At 43.7% G+C, this 22,621-nt stretch overlaps 1 pseudogene; it reads left to right on the top strand.

Moving 5' to 3' along the window:
• The first annotated feature begins 19,260 nt into the window (after positions 1-19,260).
• LOC148009240 (heterogeneous nuclear ribonucleoprotein 1-like) lies at positions 19,261-20,536 on the top strand (annotated as a pseudogene).
• The last annotated feature ends 2,085 nt before the right edge of the window (positions 20,537-22,621 follow it).

Consider the following 22,621-nt stretch of genomic DNA (forward strand, 5'->3'; position numbering starts at 1 on the left):
TTAAAAAAAACCTGGGGTGAAAGGGATTTTTAGGTATAAGAAGGGGGGCTTGAGGAGCTTCCCCTTAGAAGCCACGTGGGGGAAATTTGTCGTGACCATCGGGGGGGGTTTCTGATGGCGACGATGGGAGGTAAAAGTCCGCCTAGCGCGTCGAGATGGCGTCCTTCTTCCCAGAGGCGCAGGGTGCCGCTTTCTAGCCGCACCTCCTCGCGAGCCTCCCGCAGGCCCAGCTCACTTCCCTCCTTTCTTCCCACCTCCACTCGATTGGCAATAAGGTGACGGTTGTTCTTACCTCTCCCCCCACCTCCCAGACTGATAGCACTCCCTCCTTTATATAGGGGAGGGGAGGGAATCCTCCCCCCCTTTCCTGTCCACTTGCATGGCAAGGGACCTGAGCAAGCTCCAGCGAGGAGCTTGCTGGCCCCCTCTATCCCCCCTCGAAGATCCAGCCCGATGTGCCACCACGAAGGCCTAATTTTTTTTTTATATTTAATATATTACACTATCTCAATCCTCGACTTAACCATCTTCTCTTACACTCTCCAATCTCAAATTTATTATGCCTTATTTATCTCTTGAATCTACTTGCGGATGATGGCCTCCAAGCGAAGAATGTTGCATGCGGATGGCAATCCCACAACCAGAAATGAAGCTTCAGGAAAAGGCATCACTGTCAATCCAACTCTGGTTTCGGTTGTAAGTAATGTATTTCCAAATTGAGAGATGCTTGTTTTGATTCTTGTATGAGATACATCAGCCCCCATACTATGATGCACGAGTATAGATCATCCAAAGGGATAAATTTTATCTCACGTATTCAAAAGATCAAGCTTGCAAAGTGCATGTATTAAGGAATGATAATTGCACCTAGTTACATATGACTTATTCGTTGATAGAGCAATTACAAGGAAAAGTTGGTTAGGGGTTATGGATGGCATAATCATGACACTAAAAATTGTGCATACAAGAGTTAAGGAAAATTGTCATAGAATTGCTCTTTGATCCTAAGGGGAAGAGCAGATATGCGATGGAAATATTATCGCAACTATTCTTGCATTGTTTGGGAGGAATATAATTGTTTTTTTTAATTGGTTGATCAAACAACATCCTAAATGCTTTTATATTCAACTAGTTTTTAGTTTGTTGTTTTGATGATTGTTCCACGTGCTTGTAATTTATGCTAAATGCATGGCAAGTGTCTGTGATGACAAGTTGCCATGGGGATAAATGAATGTTTTCCTAAAAACTGATATTAGGACTGAATGCCTTGTTGTGTTGGATTCTTAAAGGATTTAATTAAGGAAGGATATATTTCACAGGTGGATCACCTCCATGATTACACTGCGGATTAACTCAAGAGGGCACTGCTTGATTCATGGGCCGAAGGTTGAGTGGTGAAAAGGCCAACCATGGGAATGATTTTTTGCTCCTAGACAACTTGCGAGTTAGGTGGAGCTGTGGACACCCCTTGCTAGGTCTAGAATGGAGTTGAAGACCTCCGTGGCCCCCAACGTCTAGGCATGTTGGGAGATCTTGTTCTAGATAAAGGATTGAATTTAGGGCGCCATGTGATTTGGATGAGTTACTTTTGCAGGGCAGAAGGGATACTTCTATTGGACAGAAAGGATACATAATTTCTCCTATATGGGCGGGAGACAAAGATTAACTTGAAGATAAGTTAAGGAACTCTTTTGAACTTATTTGTCAATAGATTTCTTGCTCTGTTTTTGTGTATGTGCTATAAGTTATGCAAACAAACTATGTTCCCTAGGAAAGGCTTAATTAATGAAGCTTACTTTAAGTGTCATACATAAATGTGGTAGGACCTAATTAGAAAACTAAAGCTATTGAGGGAAGCGGGTGGGCAGAACTCCCAACAGGTCCGTCCTACGGCAAGGTGGTCCTAGAGAACTGGGAGGCTTCTCACAAGGATTTATCATCGATTAACTTTAGGTATTGTTAAGTTAGAACCCGATTCATGCCCTTTTGGGGGATCGGAATGGGACTATGTCCTACGGGCAAAGAGGTTGAGCAGTGCATCCCTCTCGTTTCCCATTCACTTTGAACCAAGTGCGGCATGGGTATGCTTTGGCTTGGATATCTCTATATAAAGTAGGATGTCAAGGATTCTATGCTAGAATGTTGTTAGGATACCTTGGCCACTAGGAGCCCAAATTTTAGGTCGATCGTAGTGGGTTCTTTGGCCATGAACGTTCCATTGCGAGGCGGATTTGGGAAACCCTAGGCGACAAAACTTGAAATATTCCATGGGAGTGCCGGGAAATGATGCTTAGATTCATTTCTTGATAGAGCACTAAAAGTGCGCTTGGATAGCCGATGGACGAGGGCACCTTACATTTGGTATCAGAGCCAGACTTCGTAATGATGCGTGATTGATTAATGTATGGTTCATAGACATATCCTAAATAGAATAACCTAAATGGTATTGCTTGATTGCCAAGCACCTTCTACACCCACAAATGTTGATATGCAAGAGAAGAAATTTCTTTTCAAGAAAATTAAGGCACCCAAGTTTGATGGAGAAGGAATAGACATCATGGCTAAGGTGGAGATATGGATTAAGTCAATGGGTGATTATTTCTCTGCTTTGGGTATTGCTTCTACCAATCAAGCAATGATAGCCAAACTCAAGCTAGTTGGCCAGGCTCGGTTATGGTGGAAGCAATGGTGCAAGGATCAATGTATTTTTGAAGCCGCTGTCACTTGGGCTTAGCTGAAAGATGTTGTAGATGGATGATACCTTCCACCAACCTACCAGACTTTGAGGATGAATGAATTTTTCAAGCTCAAGCAACTGGAATTAAACTTGGAAGCTTACTACTCAAAGTTTGTAACCCTACTACAATATGCGCCACCTATGGATATTGCACAGCAAGTATCTACGTTTTGCCATGGCCTAAACACTCCTCTAAACCACTGTCTTGGAGCAATGCGTCCAACAGACCTGCAAGATGCATTATTTTGAGAAAATCCAATTGTCCAAGAACTTGGATAGGGAAATTGTGACAAAGATATTTCTCAAGATTGGGGAAAGAGATGCCACATGTAGTGGAAGCGCGATGGGCCCATAACCCACACATTCCATAATGATACCCCTGGTTTCTCTTGAGACGAGGATATCTCGATTTCTCTAAGGGAAGGAGGATGTAATATTTCCACACAATAAAAGTTAGTTGGTTAGTTTGAAAGTTAGTTAGTCAATTAATAAGTTAGTAAGATTACTAAACTAAAGACTAACTAAAGAAAAAAAAACTAACTAAGGTTAATAATTAAGGATTTTTATTTAATTAAAAATATATGCTGAAATTTTGAGAGTCATAAATCCAATATTTTTCTTGGATTGACAAGGACCGTAGCCACTCTTCACGGAAGTTACAACGTGAACAAGACTTATGAGCTATATTAATCACTAGTATTAATGTGTATAGTTTGGATTGTCCAAAAATATTAGATTTTGGGAAAAAATAGTAGATTTTAGATATTTTAGATATTATCCTAAAAAAGATATGGAGATTTCTAAAACTGGATGTCATTTAAAAGAAAAGACAAGTGATGTTTTAGTTAGTTTTGGAGATTTTATAAAAAGAAAAAAACAAAGAGAGGGATTTGCGAAATCACGCACGTCGCAATCACAGTCTATAGACAGAAAACATCACTTTGAGCAGAGAAAAGAATGAGTGAACTGAGACCTTTCTAGTCAAGTGTCATGGGGTTTTACCCCCCTTTCGGAGCCAATGGAACCATCAGATTTATGAACTGAGCATTAGATCACTGATTTTTCCAAGATCCCCCTTTACAAAGAGCTCATCTTCTCAGCCACAAGTATCTTCTTTAATTCACTATAAATATGAGGCATGGGGAGGCACAAGAAGTATAAGGAGATCCCGAGAGGCTATGAGAGAGAGGTAGAGAGAAGGATACCCCTCTAAGAGTTTGTGAAAGAGAGCTTGAGAGAGAAAGAGAGAGAGAGTGTGTGTGTGTAATGGAGACCTAGGAGAGAGAAGGAGAAAATGGAGAGATTGCCGGGAGGAGAGAGAAATAGGAAGAAGATGAGAGAAGAAGAGAGAGAAAGACTAGCAGAAGAGAGAGAAAGATATGAAAAGAGAGAGAAAGAGGAGGGAAGCCATGAAAGCTAGGAGGAAGGAGAAAAGAGAGACTTGATTATTGATAAACTCATGCCCTAATTGGATCTCTCAACACCTTACATACCCTGTTAGTATAACTGGGTATTCCCATGCTAATCCGTATCCTACCCGTCTATCCCCACTCTTTTACATTCGATCCCGACCCTAAAGGTTTTTGCCCTCAAAAACAAAAAGAGGACCTATGGCTCACAGCGAAAAAGGGGGGGTTGCAGAGTACTACTCTGCTCGGCATTACAAAGGAGAATATGGGTATGGTGAAGTACAATGTCATGTGGAATTGGGGCATAGAATTGTGTATATGATGTATATGACATGTGCAAATTGATAGCATATGAGTTTGGCCTCCAATTCTTGACAATTAGGGGCTGTGGACAACATGCTATCCAGAACAGGCCTGTTAGAGAAAACTGGTCATAACTTCCTATGGGTAGCTCCGATTGAGGCATGTGACATGTCAAAACAAAGCTCATGAAGTGTACTTTCAAGTCATATAGGTGACACTTGATTGTCATCAATGCTGGGTAAAAACTATTCTGAAATAGTATGATGTCTGTAAGTTGTCTACATTTCAGATTGGGGCAAATTTAGCTACTGCTCAATCAAAATTGCATCCTTGAAGTAGGGAAAGAACTGCATTGGTGAAATGTTGATCAGCATAGGGCTTTTCCAAGACCATTTCATTCCCTAGGATAAAATGGATAATGTGCATAATAAGCATCAAGAGCACAAGGGTCATCCATACAAGCATGGGTCACCATACTACCACTGGGGTCAAAAGGATAATTGTGATCCAATGCATCCGCTGTATCATAGAAGTAATTCATGGTGTCAACGTCAGGCACTGATGGTGGCACAAGATTCTTATCGACCCATACGATAGCATGCATTGACTTGTCCATAAACTCATTGAGAACCACTAGGATCAAATCAGACTGGAGTAGATGAGGTTACAATCAATACAGCATTCAATGCATCAATCCCTAGGCATTTCATGTCTATGATGTTGAGATGACAAGCTCAACACATGGGGACATTGATGATGGACTGCCTGGTTAGATCGGTCCACACATCTACACTTAGCACATCGGTGGTCATTATGACTCTCACATGGCCACTGACTCATTACTTATTATATTCAGGTTGTTACACCTATTTACAGCTGGCATAGTTATAGCGCGAGTCAACTAGTGTAGTGGGTTACACATTGTTTGACTTAGTAGGCCACTTTCCTTTATGTTGTATCTTATCTATACTTTGTGTACATTGTAAAGTGTGTGGAAGAAGAAGAACAAACCAGCAAGAAAACGTTTTGGTCTCCATCTCTCTTCTTGTCTCTTGAGTGAGCTTCTCCTTGTGCATTCCGTGTGTGTTTGGCACAGCATCTTGAGTAAGTCCCCCCACCATGCGATTCTTGACATGGTATCAGAGCCGCGCCACTAAGAGAGGCTGATTTCAAAGGCTGAAGTGAAGGAGAAGAAGCAAGGTTCGAGCAAGCAAGCCATGAGTAAGAAGCTCTCCATTCTTCCACTCTTTCTCTTGGATAGTACCTATGGAGACACCAGAAGCAGGGTAGAGCAAAAATCTCAGATTGCAGTGAGATTTGGTGTGCGCAAAGAGCGCTGTGTATTCTATAGATAAGCCCTTTTAGGGCTTGCCCGCTGCTATTTTGGCCATCTGAGGTTATTTCAGGCCCCGTTTCAGAGCCGCAAGGTTGCGGACAACAGTTCGAGATACCGTGCAATTTCAGTTGTGTCTGCCGTATACAAGTGCACAGGTTACATATTTCAGATCTATAAGTTCAAAGGTGTTTACCAGCAAATAAACACAAGGTTTATCTAAAAATTTATTGCAAATTGCATGTATTGTTGAGCAGACAATGAAAACGGTTGTCTGGTGTATTGTTGTACACTACAAGTCAAGGGTTGCAGAAGATTTACTTGTTGTTTGGTATTAGTTTTGTGATAATGGCAGAGAATAGTGAAAACCCCATCATTGAGAAGCTCGACAAGAACAACTACCCTTCATGGAAGTTTCGTGTCACGAACTTCCTTATTGGAAAAGGCCTCTATAAGTTTGTTTCAGGTGAAGAAAAGGAGCCGGAGGTTAATGATCCTCCAACTGCAGAAGAGACAAAGGCACGAAAAGAATGGAATACAAAAGAAAAAAATGTCATATATTGGCTGTATGCAGTAATTGATAATAATATGCTAGGACATATTAGAAATGTAGAGAATTCATATGCAGCTTGGACCATACTTAAAAGTATGTTTTCCATAAATACAAAGGCATGAAAGATTCAACTCAAGCAAGATTTGAATACATTGAAGAAAGGGAAGATGTCTATCAATGAGTATGCACTGAAGGTAAGGAGCATTGCATATTCCCTGGCAGCGATTGATCCAATGCTCGATGATGATGATTTGGTGTCCTCTACCTTGGATGGACTTAACAATGAAAAGGCTTGGAAGTCTTTTGTAACTTTCATATATGTCAGAAAGCCATTTCCAGATTTCGATGAGTTGGTTTCCCTGATGTGATCACAGAAGAGATCAACATGCAGAGTGAGACATCTGAAAGAAGTGGTGAATAGGTCCAAGCTTTCTATTCCAGTTCAAGAAGGGGACGTGGTAGGTTCTCTTTAAGAGTCCATGGTACATGACGTGGTAGTGACAACCAACAAAACAAATTGAATCAACAATTTGGCGATATGCAGGTTTCAGGAGGTCGTGGTAACTTTAGAGGCAGGGGGAGCTTTAGAGGAAAAGGTGGATGGCAGAACAGAGGTTCTAACAACTCTGGTATTGTGTGTCACTACTGTGGCAAAACAGGTCATATTGTAGCCCAATGTTATGCTAAGAAAGATGATATTCGCAGTGGTAAGTTGTAGCAAGGAAACTATGCATTGTCTTCACGACAGAATGAAGACAAAAATGAACGTCTGTTTGTTATGCAGCATATGTTGAATGCTGTTACAGGAAAGGGAACACATGATGATGTTTGGTATGTTGATTCAAGTGTATCCAATCATATGACCAGCCATGCAGAATGGTTTGGAGAGATGCAGGATTTGCAAAATGCAGGCTATGTACAAACGAGTGATGATTCATGCCACCCAATTTCACACATTGAAAAAGTTCCCTTGTCCTTGCATGATGGTAAGACAAAGAGTCTTTCAGATGTATTACATGTGCCATCTATTACAAAGAACTTGGTGTCAGTCGGTCAAATGGTAGAGCAAGGGCTACAAGTCATATTTAATGCAAAGGGCTGCTTTGTAGAAGACTTCAATGACAAGTGCAAGTTGGTAGCAAAGGGAAGTAGAGTTGGACGTATGTGAATGCTGCTAGGTATGCTAAAGGAAAAGGTGTTGTTGCAGATATTGAAATTTGGCACAAACGCATTGGACATGCAAATGTACAAAGGCCAAAATTAATGCAGTCCAAAGGGTTTGCCTACATTTAGAGTTGTAGAATTTCATAAGTATGCAAAGCATGTCAGTTTGGTAAGCAGGCAAGACAACCCTTTTCACATGACAGAGATGTAAGTAGAAATATCCTTGATATTGTGCATACAGATATTTGGGAGCCTACAAAAAATGTATCTCTTGGAGGCAGTTTATACTTTGTCATATTCATTAATGATTGTTCTAGAAAGCTGTGGGTATATTTGAAGGAAAAGAGTGAAGCATTTGAGCACTTTAGAACTTTCAAGGCTGCAGTTGAAAGAGAAACATGCTTGAAAGTAAAGTGCTTGACGTCAGATGGAGGGGGAGAGTACCTCTCGAATGAGTTCAGTGATTTTCTGAGGTCTCATGGGATAAAGAGACAGTTCACATGCAGGTATACCCCACAGCAAAATGGTGTTGCGCAAAGGAAAAACAGGCATATTACAGACGTTGCACGTGCCTTGATGGCTGAAAAGAATATGCCTAAGCATTTTTTGTCTAAGGCTGTTTATACTGCTATTTATATTATGAAGAGAACTCCCACAGCTGCAGTTCATGGGATGACTCCTGAAGAATGCTTTACTGGCAAGAAGCTTGATGTATCGCACTTGAAGGTATTTGGTTGTGCTGCATATGTTCATGTGCTAGATGAGCTACGGAAGAAGCTTGATCCAAAGGCAAAAAAAAGTGTCTTTATTGGATACTCTTTAGAGCAGAAAGGGTATCGTTGTTATAACCCTGTCACATGTAAGTTTAGAGTGAGTAGGGATGTCATCTTTGATGAAATGAGCAGTTGGTATGCATCTAGTGGTGATGCATTGGATGATGATGATGATGATCATGACACTCATGTCTAGGCTGAAAAGCAAGAATCACAGACTCTTAGTGGACCAGAGACATCATCTGGTAGTCCTTGGTTTGGGAGACTAAGGAGTAGCTCTACATCTTCAGGTGCATCTAGTAGCACTACAGGTACATACAAAGGAAAGAATAAAGTGTCAGATGGCATTGATGTAGTTCTTGATGGAGACTCCACTGGCTCAGAGAGCTTGGATGATGAGCTTGGCATTCCTTCTGTCAGGACACCAGGTGTACAGAGAGCTCATAGTGATGTAAAGGCTCCATTGAGTGATCCGGTGGTACGCAGATCTAGTAGGGTCAGATACCCTATTAAAAGATTTGGTTTGGAAGGTTATGTAGCTCACCATTATGCTTATATGGTGAAACTAGTTGAGGATATTGAGTCCATTTGTTTTGAGGATGTTGTTGGTCATACTCATTGGGATGTAGCAATGGATGAGGAGATGGCTGCATTAGAGGCCAATAAGACTTGGGATCTAGTATCATTGCCAAAGGGCAATAAAGATATTGGATGTAAGTGGGTTTATAAGATTAAGCACAATGTAAATGGTTCTATTAGTAGGTACAAAGCTAGGCTGGTTGCAAAAGGCTATGCCCAGACATATGGCATCGATTATGATGAAACCTTCAGTCCAATTGCTAGAATGACAACTGTTAGATATATAATTGCATTGGCAGCAGCCAAAGGTTGGAGGTTGCAGCAAATGGATGTGAAGAATGCCTTCTTGCATGGTGATTTGCAAGAAGAAGTGTATATGGATAAGTCAGTAGGTTATGAAGATTTAGAGCATCCCATGTATGTGTGCAGGTTGAAGAAGGCGCTCTATGGGCTCAAGCAAGCACCTAGAGCATGGTCTGACAAGATCAGAGAGTATCTTGTCAATATTGGCTTTTATGTTTTTGATGCTGATCACTCACTTTATGTGAGAAAGGGAGATGCAGGTTTGGTCATCATAGTCATCTATGTGGATGACTTGATTATTACAGGTGATAGTGATAGTGGGATTGCTAAAGTCAAGGATTTTTTGAAGAAGAAGTTTGAGATGAAGGATTTAGGTGAGCTAAGGTACTTCCTTGGCATTGAGGTGATCAAATGTGATGATGGTATATGGTTGTCCCAAAGACAGTATGGCTTGGATATGTTGTCCAAGTATGGTATGACAGCATGCAAACCACTTTCAATCCCATTGAAGCAGAATGTAAAGTTGAGTGTTGATGTTGGGGATGAGATAGAAGACCCTACTATGTTCAGGAGGATAATGGGGAGTTTGATCTACATGACCACTACAAGGCCAGACTTGAGCTACATTGTTGGTCTTGTGAGTCAATTTATGCAAGTACCTAGAAAGCCACATTTGGATGCAGTCAACGCATATGGACTTTTCTATGAGGCAGACACAAATGTACAGGTGTTTGGATACACAGATGTAGATTGGGTTGGTAGTATGTCTGATATAAGATCTACCAGCAGATACATATTCTCTCTTGGTAGTGCAGCAGTTACTTGGAGTAGCAAAAAGCAACCTACAATTGCTTTGTCGAGTAGAGAGGTTGAGTATAGAGGTGTTGCTGTAGCAACATGTGAGGTAATATGGCTACAAAAGTTATTGGCTAATTTAGATGTGCAGGTGGAAGGTCTAGTTGTCATTTATTGTGACAACATGAGCAGTATACAGTTGGCTAGGAACCCTGTGTTCCATGCGAGGACAAAACATATTGAGATACACTACCACTTTGTGAGAGAGAAGGTATTAGCAGGTGAGATTGACTTGGTGTATATCAGCACACAGGATCAGATAGCTGACATCTTTACAAAGGCATTTGGTACAGAGAAGCTTCAAAAGTTTCGAAGCTTACTTGGAGTTGCAAAGATGTAGTTGAGCTTGAGGGGGAGTGTTGAGATGACAAGCTCAACACATGTGGACATTGATGATGGACCGCCTGATTAGATGGGTCCACACGTCTACACTTAGCATATCAGTGGTCATTATGACTCTCACATGGCCACTGAATCATTACTTATTATATTCAGGTTGTTACACCTATTTACAACTAGCATAGTTATAGCGCCAGTCGAATAATGTAGTCGGTTATGCATTGTTTGACTTAATAGGCCACTTTCCTTTATGCTATATCTTATCTATACTTTGTGTACATTGTAAAGTGTGTGGAAGAAGAAGAACAAACCAGCAAGAAAACATTTTGGCCTCTATCTCTCTTCTTGTCTCTTGAGTGAGCTTCTCCTTGTGCATTCTATGTGTGTTCGGCGCAGCATCTTGAGCAAGTCCCTCCACCACGCGATTCTTGACATATGAGTTTCACATGCGTGGCTATTATTGGGCATTCAAAGTTAAGGGCCTTGGGCTGATGGGGCATCTGCTCATGAGCCTACGGCAATGAGATGCTCTCATCATGGCATCGTTCTTGAGAAGTATCATGTGGCTCATAAGGATGCGCATGTTGCTTATAGTAATGATCAAGTGGCTGATGATATCTAGCACTCCATTTTTGATAATGATGTTGCTCTCCATGTACATACTCATATACATTTGCATGATGTTGTCCATGTACATAATGCTGTCTAGATGGTTGTCCATGTATGTGACTAGAATGTAGTTCATAAGAACATATATAGTCATCTGATGCATGCTGCTCAAAATATTCACACTCATCATATGCATGTTGACCATAAGGAGGCGCATACACTTACCTTTGCACATCAAACCCATGCCAATGGTCATGGTACTCATAATGTCCATGAGAATGCCCATACATGCCTTGCTGACCAAAATGTCCATGGGTGCCATGTTGCCCATGCATTATATGTGGACCAAATTGATTATTAGGGCCTTGCTGCCCAAAATTCCCATGCTGCCCATGTGCACCTGCATTAGGGCCCAAAATTTCCATGTTGCCCATGCAATACATGCAAATCAAACTGAACATTGGGTCCTTGCTGCCCAAAACTGCCATGTGCATGCTGCCCATGTGCACCCTACATACTATGCTGTCCAAAATTTGCATTTTGCCCTTGCATATAGCTTCCATTACGAGGGAGCTGCTATCCCAAGGATGGGCTAGAAGGGTTCGTCACAGGTGATGGGAGAATGGGTTCATCATGTTGCATAGGGGGCTCACCCAGCTCATAGGTTCTATGGGGAAGGCCATGGGTGCCACCAAAACCTTCTGGGTTACGCCCAGTCTCCAAGGTAGGAGGGGAGTTGGCCGCATGGGGAGGGACATGCTCCTTGGGCTGAGCCAAGGAGGGTGCGATGGAGGGGATGAGGGCGCCCATGTGCTCGATGAGTAAGTCCATCTTGGCCATCATCTTGGAATGATTCTGATCTTGCCGGGTTTCCATCTCCCTATGGCATTGTTCTAACTCTTGATGTCGGTCAGCATGACGGGTCTCATTTTGGCATAGAGTATGGTTGAGCATAGAGAAGCAGTCCATCTCGGGGGAAACCTCTTCAAACATGTCTTCAAAATCCTCTTGGGTTGAGCTAGGATCATTCATTGAGGTACGGGAGTCCCTTATTTCACGCTGGAAGTCCTCTTGGGCCTTTGCTTTACCCTTGTGGCCTGCCATCCCAAGTGCAGCTCACTAGACCCCTTGTTACAAAAATGGCAATATCTTGAGCTAGGAAGCTTTGATTGCCAAATTTTTTTATTCAAATTAAAGCTCTCAATCCCCTCTATGAGGCTATGTAAAAATATATTTGACAATAAATGACTAGGGCTTTGTTGTAATCACTTTTTGTGGGCTGATTGTGTAGGACTGCTGCTTGTCCCACAGTACCTCTAAGTACAAAATTAAACTTATCTGCCAAACCGTAGGGCAGAATGGGAAGATTTTTGATTCAGATCGAAGGGGGGGATGCCCTCTTTGAATTGAGCTATGGGGCTTGCACTTAGACACACAAGAAGGCTTTGTTGTAATTGACTTTTGTGGGCTCACTGTGTAGGACTGTTGCCTGGTCCCTCAGTACTTTTGAGCACAAAATTGAGCATATCTCCCAAAACATAGGGAAGAATGGGGAGATTTTTGGTTCAGACCAAAGGGGGGGATGTCCTCTTCAAATCAAGCTATAGGTCCTATGCTCAGTTACACAATAAGGCTTTGCTGTAATCGACTTTTGCGGGCTGACTGTGTGGGATTGACTATCTGCAATACCCTGCAAAGACTCCCTCAAGGAGCTTACCTTATCCCAATGGTGAGGTGCTTATTCCAAGACATCCAGGTTCTCAATGGTGGTTCTCAATGCCACATAGAGCCATACATCCTTTTCATCTATAGTTCTATTGATGAGACCATTGTAAAATATTACACGGCGCAGCGAACAGAATCTGAGAAAGAGATAGAGAGTACACAACAGATAAGAGGAGAATCAGTAAAATTCTTTAACTCCAAACAACTGATACAAAGATGGCTCTGTCCACCCGTGCGCTTCCACTGTGTGAAGCTTAGATGGCGATCTAGACAGAAGATAGGTGAAGAGCTTAAGGCTAGCTGGAACAACAACTCTGACTGGGTGAAAGATGAGTGTGAGATGGCTGCGAAGGGGTTTAGCTTTTATAGCCCGCGAAGGTCGTTAGGTCGGCCTGCTGACCGACCTACCATATGAGCCTCCACTAGTCGGCCAGGGAATATTCCAGGGAATATTCCCTTTACCATCGGGCCGGGGGCGCTGCCCCCGGACCCCCGCCAGGGGGGCCGCTGGCCCCCCTGGGACCCCCCAGCCAGGGGCCGCTTCCGCGGCCCCCGGACCCCACAATAGGGGCCCCTTTTAACTCCCTTACCACGCAACTCAATGCAATGTGCCTCGAGTTGCTACCAGCTTAACCACTCTGTCTAACCCAAAGATTAGACCCACAACAGTCACCTTTTTGCCATCCGGTCACATAGACCTCATCTGATATACAAGTCAGGACTCAACCAATGTCCGGGCTCACATTTGGCTTCTCCTCATAATGGGGGCCTTACAACTTTGAGCACCATGGATCATTGGTAGCACCTAATGAGGGTGGGGCATTGATCATATCTAACACCCCCCCTCAATGTCCACCCATAGGTGAACTATCTCCTCGGCCCAATGCCGAGTCTCTGAAGATGAACTTGAAGCAGATCCTTCGTAAGTGCTTTGGTGAAGATATCTGCTCCATTCTCCTCTGTTGGACAGTAGACCAATTCCACTATCCCATCCTCCATCAAATCACGCACATAGTGATACTGGATCTCTATATGTTTGGTGCGTGCATGAAACACTGGATTTTTGGCAATGGCGATGCAACTCTGATTGTCACATCTCAGCACAGTTGGTTCTTCATCCTGCACTCCCATATGCCATAGAATCCTTCTCAACCATACGGCCTCACATGCAGCAAAACAAGCTGCCTTGTACTCTGCTTCGGTAGAAGACAATGCCACTGTTGGTTGCTTCTTACTAATCCAAGAGAAAATTCCTGAACCCAAAGAGAAACAATAACCAGAAACTGACTTCCTGGAATCAATGTCTCCTGCCCAATCTGAGTCACAGTTCCCCACAAGAGAAGTTCCGAAACTGTATGTGATACCATAGTCAAGAGTTTTCTTCAAGTATCTGAGCACCCGCATCCCAGCCTTCCAATGACTCTCATGAGGTTTGTTTGAGAACCTGCTCAAAACACCAACAGCAAAACTGATATCTGGTCTGGTGTTACACAAGTAGATTAGACTGCCGACCAACCTCCTATACCTCCCAATGTCTGCTAGTGCTGATGTATCCTCAACGGATAACTTTACATTCACCTCCATAGGTGTAGCTATCTCCTTGCACTCGGTCATGCCAAATGCCTTCAAGATCTCCCATGCATACTTCTTCTGAGAGATGAAGATCTTTCCTGGCTCTTGCCAGACTTCAATCCCCAAACAATAGTGCAGCAAGCCCAAGTCTGTCATTTCAAACTCAAAACTCAAAGCCTTTCGAGTTTGGTTGATCATATCTTCATAGTCACCTGTAATAAGAAGGTCGTCCACATATAGGACAATCACTACAGACTTTTTACCATCCCTGTAAACATACAAGTTAGCATCTGAGGCACATCTTTTGAAGTTTAGGTTTAAAAAGAACCTATCTATCCGCTGGTACCATGCTCTGGGGGCTTGTTTTAGCCCATACAATGCCTTCTTCAGTTTACACACTTTGTTCTCAGAATGGGGGGCCTCAAACCCTGGTGGCTGAGCCACGTACACCTCCTCCTTGAGGTCACCATTTAAGAACGCTGACTTAACATCCATTTGGTACACTGGCCACTTCTTGTGGGCAGCCACTGCAAGTACCGTGCGAATAGTGGTCATTCTGGCAGTTGGGGCAAATGACTCTTGAAAATCAAACCCTTCAACTTGTGAAAATCCTTGGGCAACCAGTCTAGCTTTGTACTTTTCTAAGGTACCATCAGCCTTGTACTTTACCTTCCAGATCCACTTGGTGCCAATAATCTTCCGCTTTGCTGGCCGATCCACTAGCTCCCAAGTGTCATTCTTCATTATGCTGTCATACTCCGCCTGCATAGCAGCCTTCCATGATGGATCTGCAAGTGCTTCTTCTAAGTCAGTTGGCTCCTTTACTTCTCTCATAATCTCAACCATCAAGGCCATGTTGACTATGTGAGCAGAAGCCCTCCTTTGCTCCTCTATTCTCTGAGACCTCCTTGGTCCGTCTGCCTTCTCCTCAACAGATGCAGGCCTAGGATTATTGTGGTCATAGAGCTGCTTCACCCAGCGCGGCAATGGCTTTTCCGGTGGGGTGATGTCAGGTTGGTGAACTTTTTCCTCATCATCTGAAGATGATGCTTCCTCCTCCTTAAGGATAGGGATAGCTCTCGGGACAGGTTCATAGTGGACTACTTCTTCGCTTGATGATAAAGTGGAAGACCTTGCCTTCTCCTCCTCCACTGTATGCGGCTCCTCCTTGAACACCACATCACGGCTCGCGATGATCTTCTTTGCCTCTTGGTCATATAACTTGTAAGCCTTCTGCTCATCACTATAACCCAAGAAGATACATTTTCTGCTTTTTGGTTGTAACTTGTTTCTCTTCTCATCTGGAACATGTGCATAACATTCACATCCAAAAATTCTGAAATGTGAAACAGATGGTTTCTTACCAGTGTAAGCCTCATGAGGTGTTTTTCCCTTGAGAGCCTTTGTGTAGCTCCGATTTAGAATGTAGACTGCAGTATTAACAGCTTCAGCCCAAAAATGGTTAGGCAATCCCTTGCCCTTTAGCATGCATCTTGCCATCTCCACAATGGTACGATTCCTGCGTTCCACAACACCATTCTGCTGAGGTGTGTGAGGTGTCGTCAATTGACGCTTGATCCCTTTGCTCTTGCAAAAGCCTTCAAACTCCTTTGAGTTGAACTCACCACCACCATCTGTTCTAAATTTCTTCACACTTTTCCCTGTTTCATTCTCAACAAGTATTAGCCATTCTTTAAACTTACCAAAAGCTTGAGCCTTATCACGAAGGAAGTACACCCACATCTTCCTACTGTAGTCATCGACAATCAACATAAAATAAGAAGATCCCCCCAAGGCCTGTGTAGGCATCTTACCACACAAGTCAGCATGCACCAACTCTAGAGGAGCATGTGCTCTATTCTTGCTTTCTTGTGGAAATGCCTTTCTCTGTTGCTTGCCCATCATACAAGCTTCACATGGTTCCTTCAATTCAGTTATTGTAGGTAGGTGAGCAACCATACCTTGCTTTTGCATCTCCTTCAATACTGCAAATCCGATGTGTCCAAACCTTTCATGCCAAAGCTTACTTGTGCCCACTCCAGCGGTGGCTGTAAGAGCACTTAGCTCATACAGGTTGTTCCTTCTTTCTCCTTTGCCAACAATTGTGCCAGCACTATCAATAATTTCTGCACCTGTCTTCTTGAACCTCACTTCATGACCAAGATCAGTTATGGCAGCAACTGATAAGAGATTTCTCCTGATTTCGGGAACATACAACACATTTGAAAGCTTTTTGACTTCACCATTTGCAGCAACAAAAGAAATAGTACCTGTGCCCGCAGCAGGGCATTTAGCATCATTTCCAACCGTCACAGTGATGGATTCTTGTAGAGGCTGCATAGAACTGTATAGACCTTTCTTGTTGGTCATGTGACGGGAGGCCCCACTATCCAACACCCAAGAGTCAGTGGTAGATTCTTCTTGCGCCGAGGAGCACACTTCCTCAATGGTCGCCATGAATAATTCCAACTCTGCTTCAGCCATATTGGCTGTCTCTTTCCCTTTAGTTTTAAGGGTACCATTCTTTTCATCTGCCTTCTTGACACGACAATCTGCAATTGCATGTCCTTTCTTCTTACAGTAGAAGCACTCTCCTTGAAACTTCTTCTTGCCGCCCTTTTTCTTTTTGTCACCATCATTTTTGGTGGAGGAAACACCTTTGCCTTTTGCATTGGCAGAGAATGCAGCATCTCCATTGTTGCTTCCTTCTCGGGCTTTCAGCCTCAACTCCTCCTCCATTAATAATGCACAAAACTCCTCAAAAGTCAAAGCTTGAGGTCTCACCTGAGTATTAAGGGCAGTTACTAGTCCATCAAACTTTTGTGGACAAATCCGAAGACACCTCCGAGCTAGCTCTTCGCTAGTCTTTTGTATCCCAGCGCCAGCCATCTGGTCGCGCAGATTCTTAATCCGAGTGATGAATGCTTCAACCGTCTCTCCTTCAGCAAACTTCTCCGCTGCTAGTTGATTCTCCAAGTTTTGAATCCTTGTTTGGTTTCGTGTTTCATACTGACTCCTTAGTACATTCCAAGCCTCTGACGCTTTGGTTGTATGCTGAATCAGAGTCAAAACACTGTCAGAACAGCTTGTAACTAAGGCACACAATGCATCTGCATTCCTTCGTTTCCAAGCTCGTAGAAGATCTGCATTCGGAGGAATCATCACACTAGGATTTGATGGGTCGGGGGTAGGCTGTGGTTCTGCGTCAGTCCCCAGCACAGTCTCCAGAAGCTCATAAGAATCAAGGATAGTTGTAATTTTGAACTTCCACAAGGTGTAGTTTGTACCATCTAACTTGCCTTCGCTGAAGGTTGGTGGACGAATCCTCAGTGTTTGAATAGCCGGTACAGCAGCACCACCTCCTGCACCGCTTCCTGATGCGCCAGAACTGCTTCCCGGAGTCGACATCGTTTCTCTTTGCTGTTGAAGCCTTTGCCTCTTGCACGCTCTCCGATCTCTAGAGCCCCCTGGGCTCTGATACCATGTAAAATATTACACGGCGCAGCGAACAGAATCTGAGAAAGAGATAGAGAGTACACAACAGATAAGAGGAGAATCAGTAAAATTCTTTAACTCCAAACAACTGATACAAAGATGGCTCTGTCCACCCGTGCGCTTCCACTGTGTGAAGCTTAGATGGCGATCTAGACAGAAGATAGGTGAAGAGCTTAAGGCTAGCTGGAACAACAACTCTGACTGGGTGAAAGATGAGTGTGAGATGGCTGCGAAGGGGTTTAGCTTTTATAGCCCGCGAAGGTCGTTAGGTCGGCCTGCTGACCGACCTACCATATGAGCCTCCACTAGTCGGCCAGGGAATATTCCAGGGAATATTCCCTTTACCATCGGGCCGGGGGCGCTGCCCCCGGACCCCCGCCAGGGGGGCCGCTGGCCCCCCTGGGACCCCCCAGCCAGGGGCCGCTTCCGCGGCCCCCGGACCCCACAATAGGGGCCCCTTTTAACTCCCTTACCACGCAACTCAATGCAATGTGCCTCGAGTTGCTACCAGCTTAACCACTCTGTCTAACCCAAAGATTAGACCCACAACAGTCACCTTTTTGCCATCCGGTCACATAGACCTCATCTGATATACAAGTCAGGACTCAACCAATGTCCGGGCTCACATTTGGCTTCTCCTCATAATGGGGGCCTTACAACTTTGAGCACCATGGATCATTGGTAGCACCTAATGAGGGTGGGGCATTGATCATATCTAACAACCATTTCCATGACTGCATACCCTGCCCTTCTTGCATGCATCCACCATACATTTCCAAGTGATACATGACATTACCAATGCATGTAGAGGGCTGTAGACTCAAATGATCAGGGCTCGGGCTATTCCATTAAATGTACCTGCACCTGTAAGAATCTTTGGGCTCCGAATCATCGGGAGGTGGGCAAAGTTCCCCCCAGGCCGCTTTGTGCACCCCTTCAGGGTCTTTGATGGCAAGGGGGGGCCACCCCTCTTTTGTCTTGCCGCCTTGCCTGGCATCGGGATTTTCCTCACCCGGAATATACATGGCAGACATTTATTATTAAGCAACCAACATGATATGCATTTACAAATTGAGGATTGAGCCTTTCATGATATGCATGATCAATAAGGAAATGGGATGGGGAAGGGGTTACCTCTGCAATTCAGTGACTCATTGATTGCATGACTTATCCTTCTTACAAAATTGTTATCAATCAGAACCAAACAAGAGTACGGCTAAGAATTAGAGTAAAATCTTAATCAATGTGAAATAAATTTAAAGATCATTCAGCCATACATGCATTCCAAGGGTGTGGACTAAGGATGGGAATCCAATTGGCACTCTCAACCCAAGAATTTCTTCCATCTCTCTCATCAAGTGGCTGAGCTCAACAATTGGATGTAAAAGTGAGAGGAAGAACTGATTGACATTCCTTGTTCAAGCCTGGGGAAGAGTTATTGGCTGCCTTCTTCAAGAGCTTTGTGGTTGCCCATCTCTTGTAGTCTGTGGTTGTATGGGGGGGGGCCTTCAATGCCGTATATCCTCCCTTGTTGAAGCTTGTGGCCATAAGATTTGAATATCTGGGCCAAATACTTTCAAAGCACCCCAAGTCAATTGCTAGTGATGCTATGGATTTGGGGACTTGAACTTCCTAAGACAAGAAAGGCAGATCCTCTGGTACATTCTCATGGTATTCATTGATCAAGGACCACTTCAAGAACTATGGCGAGGTTGCGGAGGCTGTCATCGTGAAAGATAGGGTTACAAGCAGGGTTAGAGGCTTTGGATCCATGGCCTTTGCAAATCCGCAGCTGTCGTTGATAGAGTTCTTCAAGAGAAGCATACGATCGATGGATGTGTGGTTGAATGTAAGAAGGTTGTCCCTAGAGAAGAGCAGTAAAACTTTCCCAAAAACAACAATGCAACTTCTGCAATAGGGGGCCTTGCCAGGACCAAGAAGATTTTTGTAGGTGGATTGGCATCTACTGTAACAGAGGAAGATTTTAGAAACTACTTTACTCAGTTTGGCAATATCATTGATGTTGTTGTGATGTATGATCAGAACACACAAGGGCCAAGGGGCTTTGGATTCATCACTTTTGATTCAGAAGATGCAGTAGAGAAAGTTGTACAGAAGCCCTTCCATGAGCTTCATGATAAGACAGTAGAAGTGAAGAAGGCTATACCAAAGGAACTTTCCAATGGCAGTGGTGGGCGTGCAAATTAGGGTTTTAATCAAGGATATGGGACTGGTCGTGGGGCACCACCATACAATGCTCCATATGGACAAACAAACAGTACAAGTCTTGGCAATGCATTTGGAGGTCCTCGGTATGCTCCACCTTCAGCTGGCCGCCGGGGCAGCTTTCCATCATACGGACCTTCTAATTATGGATCTCCAAGTTATGGAGTAGGTCCTGGCTATGGAGTTGCTATTAATGGAGGATATACAACAGCTCCATATGCTGGTGCTCCTGGATACCCTGCTACTGGTGGATTTTCTAGTGGCTATGGTAGTGCCCCTCTAGGAGGATATGGAGGTGGAGCTGGCTATGCTGCACCTGTAGCTCCCTCTACACGATATGTCAATGCTCCAGTGGGGTTAGGCCTGCTCCTGCAAGTACTCCGAGTGCCATCTCCCATGTGTTGTAGACGATCAGGACCTTGAATTTTTCTGCAACGTCTCACAGTGTAATTTTAGATCTGCTCTGCAAAAGATCAAGGCCAGGAAATTTCCTATGGCAGGATATGTGCAGAAGCTTTGGACATAGACATTATTGACCTACGATCAGTTGTTGCAAGTTAAAATTGACCTGCAGCCTACTATAACTAGTGGAGGAAGCTTAAATCTATCTCTCACAGAGAATCAATCTGAGATTCCACCTAACTACAATGGGAGGCCGATCCTGAAGGAGAAGATGGCATCATTTGATCGACTCCTAATTTGTAGTTGAGCTCTGCCTATCATATCGTCCCCCCTCGACCCGCATCTGCTGAATCTGGTGGACGCCCATCTTCTGCTCCTGCAACCAAAGAATTCCATTATGCTCTAATTCTAGCAAACGATGCTGATCTGTGTCATCACTCGACTCAGGCTCATCATTTTTTGGTGATTGTGTGCGCCCATTCCAATCCGCACTGTTGGTCCATTGCAACATTGTTTCCTAGTGAGAAGCCGCTCTGCTACAAAATCTTTGCGGAGTCACCTTCTGATGCAGAGTCATGCTTCAATGATGCGAGCAAGGCAGCCCTCATGTAGCTACTCAATTTTGCAGAGGCCATGGCCATAGGCCACAAAGCTCTAGAGAAGCTTTTCAAGATACTGGACATGTATGAGGCCGTACGGGACATGATTCCAGCCATAGATGCAATCTTCAAATGGGAAGGATGCGTGAATTTGAGGTCAAAAACTATGGCCATTTTGAGCAGGCTTGGTGATGCTGCCCATGGAACCTTCTCTGAGTTTGAGAATACAATACAGAAAGAGACCTCAAAGGCTCCTGTGCCTGGTGGTGCAGTTCATCCTCTGGCTTGGTATGTCATGAACTACTTGAGATTTATGTCTGATTACACAGAAACATTGAACCGATTGCTCTAGGATAGAAGAGAGCTGTCCTGGAATGTATGATAGTCCACTTGGCTCAAAAACTCCCCAAAATGGTGTTTGTCTTCAAGCATGTGATGCATAGAGGGCCATGCAATAGATTAAACTTGGTGGGAGACTGAGATCCAGGAGGGGAGAAGAGATCTTCGCTGGCACTCCATGGGAGCTCTCATGAAGGTCTCAAAATGAATAAGAATTCTCTTTCAAAAAAGAAACCACAGTTAGATCTCCTCTAAGTGCTGTAGTGTCCTTCTCCACTAAAACCCTAGAAATTTTACCTCAATGTTGAAAAACGAGCTGACATTTTTGTCTTTTGGCCTCCAAATTTGGTCAAGCTTCCTGCCATTGTTGTGTAAACTCCCAAGAAAGTTACCATCTCTATAGTACTTCTTGGCTGCTGGGGTTCTTCAATGTTGTACTTGTGCATAGCAGGGTTTCATGAGACTGAATAAGGAACTAAATCTAAAGGAAGGAGAGAGAAAGAAAGGACCTAAAAACTAGGCTTTCATACCAATTGTAATGAAGGAGACCTAGGAGAGAGAAGGAGAGAAGGGAGAGATTGCATAGAGGAGAGAGAGAGAGGAAGAAGATGAGAGAAGAGAGAGAAAGAATAGCAAAAGAGAGAGAAAGGCAGAAAAAGAGAGAAAAAGAGGAGGGAAGCCATGAAAGCTAGGAGGAAAGAGAAAAGAGAGACTTGATTATTGATAATTGATGCCCTAATTAGGTCTCTCAACACCTTATATATCCTGTTAGTATAACTGGGTATTCCCATGCTAATCCGTGTCCTACCCGTCTATCCCCACTCTTTTACAAAGAGAGAGAGAGAGAGTGAGTGAGTGAGTGAGTGAGTGAGTGAGAGCGGAATTTTGATGCCAAGAAGTACTTAAAAATAGCTAAAATTTACGAATATCAAGGGAAAAATATTTAACGTCAAAGGCGGTGGCTCCAGCTAGGACGATTTTAAGCACCAAGTGAAATACGACTTTTAAAAGGCGCCCGAGCGACACTTGTTGATTTTTGATAATTTTTCAGACTACCGTGCGGGTTGTCAGGAGTTATCGGCCAATGCGGATGTCAAGCCAGACACCCAGGATTTTTCAGAGCTCGATTTGGAGTCCGGACGGGGAAATGGCCAAGGAAACGGTCAAGATATGAAAAGGTGGACATTTGAGAGGCTAAATTGGGTGTGCCCTTTGGGAGTTAGACCCCCCACTAAAAATTTTATACAACATTGATCAAAAAACGTGGAGAGAGAAGGAGAAGCATGGCTTGAAGAATGTGCTCCAA

Source organism: Lygodium microphyllum, unplaced genomic scaffold (assembly GCF_053477565.2).
Source record: "Lygodium microphyllum isolate KBCC unplaced genomic scaffold, Lygodium_microphyllum_v1.1.10 scaffold_32, whole genome shotgun sequence".
Lineage (NCBI taxonomy): Eukaryota > Viridiplantae > Streptophyta > Polypodiopsida > Schizaeales > Lygodiaceae > Lygodium > Lygodium microphyllum.